Consider the following 13,154-nt stretch of genomic DNA (forward strand, 5'->3'; position numbering starts at 1 on the left):
AGCGAGTCCTTCATTGTCGGAGTCGGATGACGAACAATCCGAGTCCCACTCCTTGCCAAGGTGTGCCTCGCCCTTAGCCCTTTTGTATGCCTTCTTCTCCCTCTTGTTCCCCTGTTCCTGGTCACTATCATTATCGGGGCAGTTAGCGATAAAATGACCAATCTTACCACACTTGAAGCATGAGCGCTTCCCCTTTATCTTGGTCTTGCTTGGCTGCCCCTTGTGACCCTTTAGCGCCGTCTTGAAGCGTTTGATGATGAGAGCCATCTCTTCATCATTTAGCCCTGCCGCCTCAACTTGTGCCACCTTACTAGGTAGCGCCTCCTTGCTTCTTGTTGCCTTGAGGGCAAAGGGTTGAGGCTCATTGATTGGACCATTCAATGCATCGTCCACGTATCTCGCCTCCTTGATCATCATTCGCCCACTCACGAACTTCCCAAGAACTTCTTCGGACGACATCTTGGTGTACCTAGGATTTTCACGAATATTGTTCACCAGATGTGGATCAAGTACAGTAAAGGACCTTAGCATTAGGCGAACGACGTCGTGGTCCGTCCATCGTGTGCTTCCGTAGTTCCTTATTTTGTTGATGAGGGTCTTGAGCCGGTTGTATGTTTGGGTTGGCTCCTCGCCCCTTATCATTGCAAATCTCCCGAGCTCACCCTCTACCAACTCTATCTTGGTGAGCAAGGTGACGTCGTTCCCCTCATGAGAGATCTTGAGGGTGTCCCAGATCTGCTTGGCATTGTCCAAGCCGCTCACCTTATGATACTCGTCCCTGCACAAAGAGGCTAACAACACAGTAGTAGCTTGTGCATTTTTATGAATCTGTTCATTAATAAATACAGGACTATCCGAGCTATCAAATTTCATTCCATTCTCAACAATCTCCCATATACTTGGATGGAGAGAGAACAGGTGACTACGCATTTTGTGACTCCAAAATCCGTAGTCCTCCCCATCAAAGTGTGGAGGTTTTCCAAGAGGGATGGAAAGCAAATGTGCATTTGAGCTATGCGGAATACGAGAGTAATCGAAAGAAAAGTTCGAATTAATCGTCTTTCTTTTGTCGTAGTCGTTGTCGTCGTTGTCCTTTTGGGAAGAAGTGGACTCATCGTTGTCATCGTAGTAGACAATCTCCTTGATGCGTCTTGTCTTCTTCTTCTTCCCATCTTTGCGTTTGTGGCCCAAGCCCGAGTCGGTAGGCTTGTCATCCTTCAGCTCGTTGACGAAGGACTCCTTCTCCTTATCATTGATCACAATCCCCTTGCCCTTAGGATCCATCTCTTCGGGCGGTTAGTCCCTTTCTTGAAGAGAACGACTCTGATACCAATTGAGAGCACCTAGAGGGGGGGTGAATAGGTGATCCTGTGAACCTTGAAACTTAATCCACAAAAACTTGATTAGGCGTTAGCACAATAATGCCAAGTGGCTTAGAGAGGAGTCTCAACAAAACACAATAACCACAAGAGATCAATCACAGAGATGGCACAGTGATTTATCTCGTGGTTCGGCCAAGACCAACGCTTGCCTACTCCACGTTGTGGCGTCCCAACGGACGAGGGTTGCAATCAACCCCTCTCAAGCGGTCCAAAGACCCACTTGAATACCACAGTGTTTTGCTTGCTTTACTATATCCCGTTTGCGAGGAATCTCCACACTTTGGAGCCTCTCGCCCTTACACTTGAAATTCACAAAGAAGCATGGAGTAATGGAGGGATGAGCAACACACTCAAGACAAGAAATCACAGCAACACCACGCACACAAGTCGCAACAAGAGCTCACAACACAACTCAATGAGTTCACAACTCAACTAGAGCTCTAATTGCTATCGCAAGGAATCAAAAGCGCGGAATCGATGTCTTAGTGCTTAGGAATGCTTAGAGAATGCTTAGTGTCCTCCTTCATGCGCCTAGGGGTCCCTTTTATAGCCCCAAGGCAGCTAGGAGCCGTTGAGTGCATTCCAGGAAGACAATTCTTGCCTTCTGTCGTCTGGCACACCAGACAGTCCGGTGCACCACCGGACACTGTCCGGTGCGGATTTCCTTCCTTATCTGGCGAAGCCGACCGTTGGCGCCTTGGAGCCGTTGGCGCACCGGACACTGTCTGGTGCCCCCTACTAGCCGTTGGCTCGACCACGTGTCCCGCGCGGATCGCGTGGCCGACCGTTGGCTCACCGGACAGTCCGGTGCACACCGGACAGTCTGGTGAATTATAGTCGTACGCCGTTAATTTCTTCCTGAGAGCAGCAAGTTCGCCCGAGCCAGCCTGGCGCACTAGACACTGTCCGGTGCACCACCGGACAGTCCGGTGTACCCAGACAGAGCTGGCTTTGGCTGAACAAGGCCATCTCTTCTCCAATTCGATTTCTCCTGTTTCCAGCACTTAAACACAATACATTAGTCTCTAAAACAATGTACTAAGTCTAAGAAACATACCTTTATACTCGATTTGTACTTTGTCCACCATTTGACACTTAGGCACTTGTGCTGGACACTAAATCACCAAAACATTTAGAAATGGCCCAAGGGCACTTTTCCCTTTCAACATCCCTATAAAAACGATATTGTCTCAGATTTTGATCTGACCAAAACTGGATGCAAAAATTCAAAATAAGATAATAAATTGTGGCAAGTACCAGTGTGCAACACATAATCAAAAGTGTCCGTACAGCATATCATCAAATAAAAAAATGTTTAGAAATGGCACCAATGTACCATGAAACATGATAAAACATAGCACATCTGTTATGTTGTTCTTATCTTAATTTTTAATGAACTAAGGTTCCAATGAGACAAAAAAAGGAACTTCATATGCATAATGTACATTGGTTTATTTAACATGGAAGGTATCAAGTATGGCACTGTATATTGGACGATAAAAATAAAGGAACATATTTCAAAATACTATTAATTATTCTGAGTAAATTTCAGTAGTACTATTAACTATTCAAGACATTGTAAAACTCTAAGTTAAATACCTAGTGAAGCCTGATTATCTGAAGTGGCAGTTTCTTTTTTAGGTGGCAGGTGAAATAGTACGTGGGGAATTTTTTAGAGGAATGTTGAAGAGCATACAGAATGCAGAATTTGTCAGATGAGCGCAAGTGCATATGAACATTACAGTTCGCTAAGCAAATGTACTATGCAACGCTTAATCCGGTGAACGCCTGTCCAGACACCCGCGCAGAGAGCTTCAGTCTGCGGCTCGACGTCGACTCCACCGTGCCAGTGCGGATGCGGGCGCGGTTCTGCGGCTCGACGCCTACTCCACCGTGCCGGTGCGGATGCGGGCGCGGGCCATGCGGTGGTGTGAACTGCAGACGCGAAGCAGTGGCGGCCAGGAGCACTGGAGCCCATGCGGTGGAGGGGGGAGCGGGGAGCCAGATTCGAGTCCAGTAGTATGAGAGCAAGGAAAGATGCGGCGACACAGCACCAGTCGGCGGTGTGCGGCAGCGTGGCTACTGGGGCAGTGGGAGGAGTGGGTAGGGATGAAAACAGACGGAAACGGAGGGAAAACCACCTCTCCCGTTTTCGTATCCGCATTTTATCATCGGAAACGGGATCGGGTCCGGAATAGTCGGGAACAGAAACGAGAGCGGGATAAACGGAATTGCGAAAACGAACGGAAACGGAAATACTAACAGAAACTCATAATTTAATACAAATAGTAATGTTATTTATGTTTGACTAGTGATTGATTGGTAGAACAATAACATAAAACAAATAGATATAGAGAGACATCATTCTATTGTTGTTTGATTGCTAAATGTGTACATTTAGCTACATCCGATGTTGTTTAAGACTTTATATCACTTGTCATTTGAAAAGAGCCGGTGGTTACAATGGTCAATTGTGCTATAATTTGTCACCTAAATACACGAGGATTTAATTTATATACTAATGCATATTAGGTTCGTCCCATATTTGTCAAATACGGAATAAATACGAGTTCAATCCGGAAAAAACGGGATCCCGCAAAAACGGATGGAATAAGCTCTCTCCCGTTTCCGTCCTGTTTCCATATTTTTCCGTAAATATGGAAACGGTCGGGTCAAATGTAGAAAACGGTACGGGTCGGAACGAGATTTTTTCCGTCCGTTTTCAACCCTAGGAGTGGGAGCGCTGACCATCCTCACCGGCACACACTGCTCTCTCTGTCTTCACTTTTACCCACAGCCTATCCGTTTGCTATCGCGAACCATCGCAGCTATTCGAGAAGTCATTCATCAAGACCTTTCATCTTTTCTGAGCACCCCTTATCATAGGGCGTGTTTATTCCCTGGATGCACCCTCGTTCAGGCTCTATCTGTATAATGTACACCTGATTGAATGTCTGCACATAGATCCCAGCCAGGCCAGCTATATGCAGCCGCACCCGATGAGCCCGGCCAGCTGTGCAAGCGACCGCGGCCGAGCCGAGGAGAGCAGCTCACACAGAATCCAAGAGACTTTTATATTACGTAACTATATCTCATGATTACGATATTTAATCACCAAGTTAATTTTATATTTGTGTTTTTAACATTTTTTGAACAAAACTAGACCAGTCTTGTAATATTTTTTTAAAATAATTTTATTATTATTTTTATGTCAAATGTACATGGTTAACAAAACAAAAAAAATCATCTCAACCTACATACAACTAAAATATAAAACCAAACTAGTCGGTTGCCCGTGCGTTGCGACGGCTTACAACAATACTCACGTAAACTATCCATAAAAAAATTCAAGATTTTTTATTGATTATCTCCACTCTCTGTATAATATATTTTTTGATTTGGCTAACTGATGTTATTGTTTACTCCATACAAATATGTCTTGGTACAACACGGCCAATGAAGTGAGCGATTAGAAGAGAGTTCACAACGATTGACTGAATGAACAGAGATTATAAAATAACATAATTTCATCATTGTCGGGGACCATAATTAGGGGTACCCTCAAGACGCCTAATTCTCAGCTGGTAACCCCATCAACATAAAGCTGCAAAGGCCTGATGGGTACGATTAAGTCAGGGATCAGTCCACACGAGTGACTCGATCACGCTTCACCCGAGCCTAGCCTCGGCCGAGGGCAGCCGACCTCGAGAGACTTCCGTCTCGCCCGAGGCCCCCCTTTTAACGGCGGACACACCACCGGCTCGCCCGAGGCCTTGGCCTCGCTCAGAAGCAACCCTGACTAAATCGCCACACCGACTGACCAAGTTGCAGGAGCATTTAACGCAAAGGTGGCCTGACACCTTTATCCTGACACGCGCCCCCCGGCAGAGCCGAAGTGACCGCCGTCACTCCACCGCTCCACTGACCAATCTGACAGAAGGACAGCGCCGCCTGCGCCACTCCGACTGCAGTGCCACTCGACAGAGTGAGTCTGACAGGCAGTCAGGCCTTGCCAAAGGCGCCATAGCGAACTCCGCTCCGCCCGACCCCAGGGCTCGGACTCGGGCTAAGACCCGGAAGACGGCGAACTCCGCTCCGCCCGACCCCAGGGCTCGGACTCGGGCTAAGACCCGGAAGACGGCGAACTCCGCTCCGCCCGACCCCAGGGCTCGGACTCGGGCTAAGACCCGGAAGACGGCGAACTCCGCTCCGCCCGACCCCAGGGCTCGGACTCGGGCTAAGACCCGGAAGACGACGAACTCCGCTCCGCCCGACCCTAGGGCTCGGACTCGGGCTAAGACCCGGAAGACGACGAAACTCCGCCTCGCCCGACCCCAGGGCTCGGACTCCGCCCTGGCCTCGGCCAAACGATCTCCGCCTCGCCCGACCCGGGGGCTCGGGCTCGGCCTCGGCAACGGAAGACAGACTCGACCTCGGCCTCGGAGGAGCCCCCACGTCGCCCTGCCTAGGGCACAGGCCCGCCACGTCAACAGGAAGCACCATCATCGTCCTACCCCGAATCGACTCGGGTCACGGAGAACAAGACCGGCGTCCCATCCGGCCAGCTCCGCCGGATGGGCAATGATGGCGCTCCACGAGCTCTGTGACGACGGCGGCCCTCAGCTCTCTTACGGAAGCAGGGCGACGTCAGCAAGGACTCGACCGCTCCAACAGCTGTCCCTCCGCCAGGCTCCGTCGCTCCTCCGACAGCCACGACATCACGCCAGCAAGGTGCCAAGACCTCTCCGGCTGCCACATTGGCATGTACCTAGGGCGCTAGCTCTCTCTCCGCTAGACACGTAGCACTCTGCTACACCCCCCATTGTACACCTGGGTCCTCTCCTTACGACTATAAAAGGGAGGACCAGGGCCTTCTTAGAGAAGGTTGGCCGCGCAGGACCGAGGATGGGACAGGCGCTCTCTTGGGGCCGCTCGCTTCCCTCACCCGCGTGGACGCTTGTAACCCCCCTACTGCAAGCGCACCCGACCTGGGCGCGGGACGAACACGAAGGCCGCGGGACTTCCACCTCTCTCACGCCCGACTCCGGCCACCTCGCCTCTCCCCCCTTCGCGCTCGCCCACGCGCTCGACCCATCTGGGCTGGGGCACGCAGCACACTCACTCGTCGGCTTAGGGACCCCCCTGTCTCGAAACGCCGACAGTTGGCGCGCCAGGTAGGGGCCTGCTGCGTGCTGACGAACAGCTCCCCGTCAAGCTCCAGATGGGCAGTCTCCAGCAACCTCTCCGGCCCGGGACGGTGCTTCGTTTCGGGACTCTTGAGTTCATGTCCTTCGACGGCAGCTACGACATGATACTTCTTCCACCGCCGCGCGACAACGACAATGGCGGCCGACAACCCGCCCGCCGGCGGCGGAATCGACGACACCTTCCCCGCGTGGTGGAAGAACAACATTCGAGCTCGCTCCGTTTTCTCCCCCGCCAACGGAGGAGGAGGCGGGGCCATCAAGGCCAAGCGGGAGGCCGCGCTTCGTTGGCCGTCGAGCGAATCGGCGCCCCCGACGCCCCGACGGAAGGCACGTCGGACGTCGACCTCGCGTTCGAGACGAAGGCAAGCGCCGTCCCCCCGCGACACGCTGATCCCGAGCAAGAAGACGACGCCAGCGCGCTCGCGGAAAGCCTGCAGGACGTCGCCCTCGTACCTAGGATGACGGTGCAACCAGTCCCCGATGTGACTACGTCGCTCCTCGTCGACCAAAAGGTACCGACTAACTCCCATCCTACGTCATTTCGACTCGGCCTCAACCCGCCAAACGACCTCGCTTTGGCGGGCGCTCTCATTGAGGCGAGTGCAACCCCACTGGGGTTTCGTATGCGGTCGCCTTGGGACCGGTTGACGGACGTCTCGACCTACGGGCCCTCTGGGTCCGAGGAAGATGACGATCCCAGCATCTGTTGGGATTTCTCTGGACTTGGCAACCCCGGTGCCATGCGGGACTTCATGACCGCATGTGACTACTGCCTCTCCGACTGTTCCGACGGAAGCCGCAGCCTTGACGACGAGAGCTGCGGCCCAAGCCGCGAATGTTTCCACATCGAGCTAGGGGATCCCTCCGAAGGCAACCATCTCGTTATGCCGGAGGATGGTGATCTTCCTAGGCCGGTGCCTCGCGCCGACATCCCACGGGAGCTAGCTGTGGTCCCCGCTCCGGCGGGGGGTTACGACCCACAACTCGAGCAAGTCCGCGAGGCGCAGGCCAGGCTCAACGAGGGAACAGGAGCGCTTGAGCCGATCCGTCGGGACGTCGGGCAGGTATGGGCGGGCCAACCCCTGGCCGGAGAAATACGTCACCTGCCCCAAGGTCTCCAGCACCGCGTCGCCAACGATGTCAGGGTCAGGCCGCCGCCCGCATCCAGCGGGGTTGGTCAGAACCTGGCAGCCGCGGCGATGCTCCTCCGCGCGATGCCGGAGCCATCAACCACCGAGGGTCGGCGAATCCAGGGAGAGCTCAAGAATCTCCTGGAAGGCGCTGCGGCCCGACGGGCCGAGAGCACTGCCTCCCGAAGGCAGGGATATCCCTCGGAACCTCATGCCGCGACTTCCCGATTCATGCGGGAAGCCTCGGTCTATACCGGGCGCACGCGTAACACCGCGCCTACGGCCCCGGGCCACCTCGGCAACGAGCACCATCGACGCGACCGTCGGGCCCACCTCGACGAAAGGGTGCGCCGAGGCTACCACCCCAGGCGTGGGGGGCGCTACGACAGCGAGGAGGATCGGAGTCCCTCGCCCGAACCACCTGGTCCGCAGGCCTTCAGTCGGGCCATCCGACGGGCGCCATTCCCGACCCGGTTCCGACCCCCGACTACTATCACGAAGTACTCGGGGGAAACGAGACCGGAACTGTGGCTCGCGGACTACCGCCTGGCCTGCCAACTGGGTGGGACGGACGACGACAACCTCATTATCCGTAACCTCCCCCTGTTCCTCTCCGACACTGCTCGCGCCTGGTTGGAGCACCTACCTCCGGGGCAGATCTCCAACTGGGACGACTTGGTCCAAGCCTTCGCTGGCAATTTCCAGGGCACATACGTGCGCCCCGGGAATTCCTGGGACCTTCGAAGCTGCCGGCAACAGCCGGGGGAGTCGCTCCGGGACTACATCCGGCGATTCTCGAAGCAGCACACCGAGCTGCCCAACATCACCGACTCGGATGTCATCGGCGCGTTCCTCGCCGGCACCACTTGCCGCGACCTGGTGAGCAAGCTGGGTCGCAAGACCCCCACCAGGGCGAGCGAGCTGATGGACATCGCCACCAAGTTCGCCTCTGGCCAGGAGGCGGTCGAGGCTATCTTCCGAAAGGACAAGCAGCCCCAGGGCCGCCCATCGGAAGAGGCTCCCGAGGCGTCTGCTCCGCGTGGCGCCAAGAAGAAAGGCAAGAAGAAGTCGCAATCGAAACGCGACGCCGTTGACGCGGACCTTGTCGCCGCCGCCGAGTACAAGAACCCTCGGAAGCCCCCCGGAGGTGCAAACCTCTTCGACAAAATGCTCAAGGAGCCGTGCCCCTACCATCAGGGGCCCGTCAAGCACACCCTCGAGGAGTGCGTTATGCTTCGGCGTCACTTCCACAAGGCCGGGCCACCCGCCGAGGGTGGCAGGGCCCGCGACGACGACAAGAACGAAGATCACCAAGCAGGAGAATTCCCCGAGGTCCGCGACTGCTTCATGATCTACGGAGGGCATGCGGCGAATGCCTCGGCTCGGCATCGCAAGCAAGAGCGCCGGGAGGTTTGCTCGGTGAAGGTGGCGGCGCCAGTCTACCTTGACTGGTCCGACAAGCCCATCACCTTCGACCAGGCCGACCACCCCGACCATGTGCCGAGCCCGGGGAAATACCCGCTCGTCGTCGACCCCGTTGTCGGCAACGTCAGGCTCACCAAGGTCCTGATGGATGGGGGTAGCTGCCTCAACATCATCTACGCCGAGACCCTCAAGCTCCTGCGCGTCGATCTGTCCTCCGTCCGAGCAGGCGCTGCGCCCTTCCACGGGATCATCCCTGGGAAGCGCGTCCAGCCCCTCGGACGACTCGACCTCCCCGTCTGCTTCGGGACGCCCTCCAACTTCCGAAGGGAGACCCTGACGTTCGAGGTGGTCGGGTTCCGAGGAACCTACCACGCCGTACTAGGGAGGCCATGCTACGTGAAGTTCATGCCCGTCCCCAACTACACCTACCTGAAGCTCAAGATGCCGGGCCCCAACGGGGTCATCACCGTCGGCCCCACGTACAAACACGCGTTCGAATGCGACGTGGAGTGCGTGGAGTACGCCGAGGCCCTCGCCGAGTCCGAGGCCCTCATCGCCGACCTGCAGAACCTCTCCAAGGAGGTGCCAGACGTGAAGCGCCATGCCGGCAACTTCGAGCCAGCGGAGACGGTTAAGGTCGTCCCTCTTGACCCCAGTGGCGACACCACCAAGCAGATCCGGATCGGTTCCGGGCTCGACCCCAAATAGGAAGCAGTGCTCGTCGACTTTCTCCGCGCAAACGCCGACGTCTTTGCGTGGAGTCCCTCGGACATGCCCGGCATACCGAGGGATGTCGCCGAGCACTCGCTGGATATTCGGGCCGGAGCCCGACCCGTCAGGCAGCCTCTGCGCCGATTCGACGAGGAGAAGCGCAGAGTGATTGGCGAAGAGATCCACAAGCTAATGGCAGCAGGGTTCATCAAAGAGGTATTCCATCCCGAATGGCTTGCCAACCCTGTGCTTGTGAGGAAGAAAGGGGGGAAATGGCGGATGTGTGTAGACTACACTGGTCTCAACAAAGCATGTCCGAAGGTTCCCTACCCTCTGCCTCGCATCGATCAAATCGTGGATTCCACCGCTGGGTGCGAAACCCTGTCCTTCCTCGATGCCTACTCAGGGTATCACCAGATCCGGATGAAAGAGTCCGACCAGCTCGCGACTTCTTTCATCACGCCGTTCGGCATGTACTGCTATGTCACCATGCCATTCGGTTTGAGGAATGCGGGCGCGACGTACCAGCGGTGCATGAACCATGTGTTCGGCGAACACATCGGTCGCACAGTCGAGGCCTACGTCGATGACATCGTAGTCAAGACAAGGAAGGCTTCCGACCTCCTCTCCGACCTTGAAGTGACATTCCGATGTCTCAAGGCGAAAGGAGTCAAGCTCAATCCTGAGAAGTGTGTCTTCGGGGTGCCCCGGGGCATGCTCCTGGGGTTCGTCGTCTCCGAGCGAGGCATTGAAGCCAACCCGGAGAAGATCGCGGCCATCACCAGCATGGGACCCATCAAGGACTTAAAAGGTGTACAGAGGGTCATGGGATGCCTCGCGGCCCTGAGCCGCTTCATCTCACGCCTCGGCGAAAGAGGTCTGCCTCTGTACCGCCTCTTAAGGAAGGCCGAGTGTTTCGCTTGGACCCCTGAGGCCGAGGAAGCCCTCGGGAACCTGAAGGCGCTCCTTACAAAGGCGCCTGTCTTGGTGCCCCCGGCGGATGGAGAAACCCTCTTGGTCTACGTCGCCGCGACCACTCAGGTGGTTAGCGCCGCGATTGTGGTCGAGAGGCGAGAGGAAGGGCATGCATTGCCCATTCAGAGACCGGTCTACTTCGTCAGCGAAGTGCTGTCCGAGACCAAGATCCGCTACCCACAAGTTCAAAAGCTGCTGTATGTTGTGATCCTGACAAGGCGGAAGTTACGACACTACTTCGAGTCTCATCCGGTAACTGTGGTGTCATCCTTCCCCCTGGGGGAGATCATCCAGTGCCGAGAGGCCTCGGGCAGGATCGCAAAGTGGGCGGTGGAAATCATGGGCGAAACGATCTCGTTCGCCCCTCGGAAGGCCATCAAGTCCCAGGTGTTGGCGGACTTCGTGGCCGAATGGGTCGACACCCAGTTGCCGACGGCTCCGATCCAACCGGAGCTCTGGACCATGTTTTTCGACGGGTCGCTGATGAAGACAGGAGCCGGCGCGGGCCTGCTCTTCATCTCGCCCCTTGGAAAGCACCTGCGCTACGTGCTGCGCCTCCATTTCCCGGCGTCCAACAATGTGGCCGAGTACGAAGCTCTGGTCAACGGGTTGCGGATCGCCATCGAGCTAGGGGTCAGACGCCTCGACGCCCGCGGTGATTCGCAGCTCATCATCGACCAAGTCATGAAGAACTCCCACTGCCGTGACCCGAAGATGGAGGCCTACTGCGATGAGGTTCGGCGCCTGGAAGACAAGTTCTTCGGGCTCGAGCTCAACCACATCGCTCGGCGCTACAACGAAACCGCAGACGAGCTGGCTAAAATAGCCTCGGGGCGAACGACGGTCCCCCCGGACGTCTTCTCCCGGGATCTGCATCGACCCTCTGTCAAGATCGACGACGCGCCCGAGCCCGAGGCACCCTCGGCTCAGGCCGAGGCGCCCTCGGCTCAGCCCGAGGTACCCTCGGCCCCCGAGGGCGAGACACTGGACGTCGAGGAAGAGCAGAGCGGGGCCACGCCTGATCGAGATTGGCAGGCCCCGTACCTGCAATATCTCCGTCGAGGAGAGCTACCCCCCGACCAAGTCGAGGCTCGGCGGGTAGCGCGACGCGCCAAGTCGTTCGTCTTGCTGGGTGATGAAGAGGAGCTCTACCATCGCAGCCCCTCGGGCATCCTCCAGCGATGCATCTCCATCGCCGAAGGTCAGGAACTACTGCAAGAAATACACTCGGGGGCTTGCGGCCATCACGCAGCGCCTCGAGCCCTTGTCGGGAATGCTTTCCGGCAAGGCTTCTACTGGCCAACGGCGGTGGTTGACGCCACTAGAATTGTCCGCACCTGCGAAGGGTGCCAATTCTATGCGAAGCAGACCCACCTGCCCGCTCAGGCTCTGCAGACGATACCCATCACCTGGCCTTTCGTTGTATGGGGTCTAGACCTCGTCGGTCCCTTGCAGAAGGCGCCCGGGGGCTACACGCACCTGCTGGTCGCCATCGACAAATTCTCTAAGTGGATCGAGGTCCGACCCCTGAACAGCATCAGGTCCGAGCAGGCGGTGGCGTTCTTCACCAACATCATCCATCGCTTCGGGGTCCCAAACTCCATCATCACCGACAACGGTACCCAGTTCACCGGCAAAAAATTCTTGGATTTTTGCGAGGATCACCATATCCGGGTGGACTGGGCCGCCGTGGCTCATCCCATGTCGAATGGGCAAGTAGAGCGTGCCAACGGCATGATTCTACAAGGGCTCAAGCCTCGGATCTACAACGACCTCAACAAGTTCGGCAAGCGATGGATGAAGGAACTCCCCTCGGTGGTCTGGAGCCTAAGGACGACGTCGAGTCGTGCCACGGGTTTCACGCCGTTTTTCCTGGTCTACGGGGGCGAAGCCATCTTGCCCACTGACCTGGAATACGGCTCCCCGAGGACGAGGGCCTACACCGACCAAAGCAACCAAGCTAGCCGAGAAGACTGGCTGGACCAGCTGGAGGAGGCTCGGGACAGGGCCTTACTACACTCGGCGCAGTACCAGCAGTCCCTGCGACGCTACCACGACCGAGGGGTCCGGTCCCGAGACCTCCAGGTGGGCGATCTGGTGCTTCGACTACGGCAAGACGCCCGGGGAAGGCACAAACTCACGCCCCCCCTGGGAGGGGCCGTTCGTCATCGCCAAAGTTCTGAAGCCCGGAACATACAAGCTGGCCAACAATCAAGGCGAGATCTACGGCAACGCCTGGAACATCAAACAGCTACGTCGCTTCTACCCTTAAGATGTTTCCAAGTTGTTCATATACCTCGCACCTACGCAAAGTTTAGTCGTCA

Source organism: Zea mays, chromosome 5 (genome assembly GCF_902167145.1).
Source record: "Zea mays cultivar B73 chromosome 5, Zm-B73-REFERENCE-NAM-5.0, whole genome shotgun sequence".
Taxonomy (NCBI): Eukaryota; Viridiplantae; Streptophyta; class Magnoliopsida; order Poales; family Poaceae; genus Zea; species Zea mays.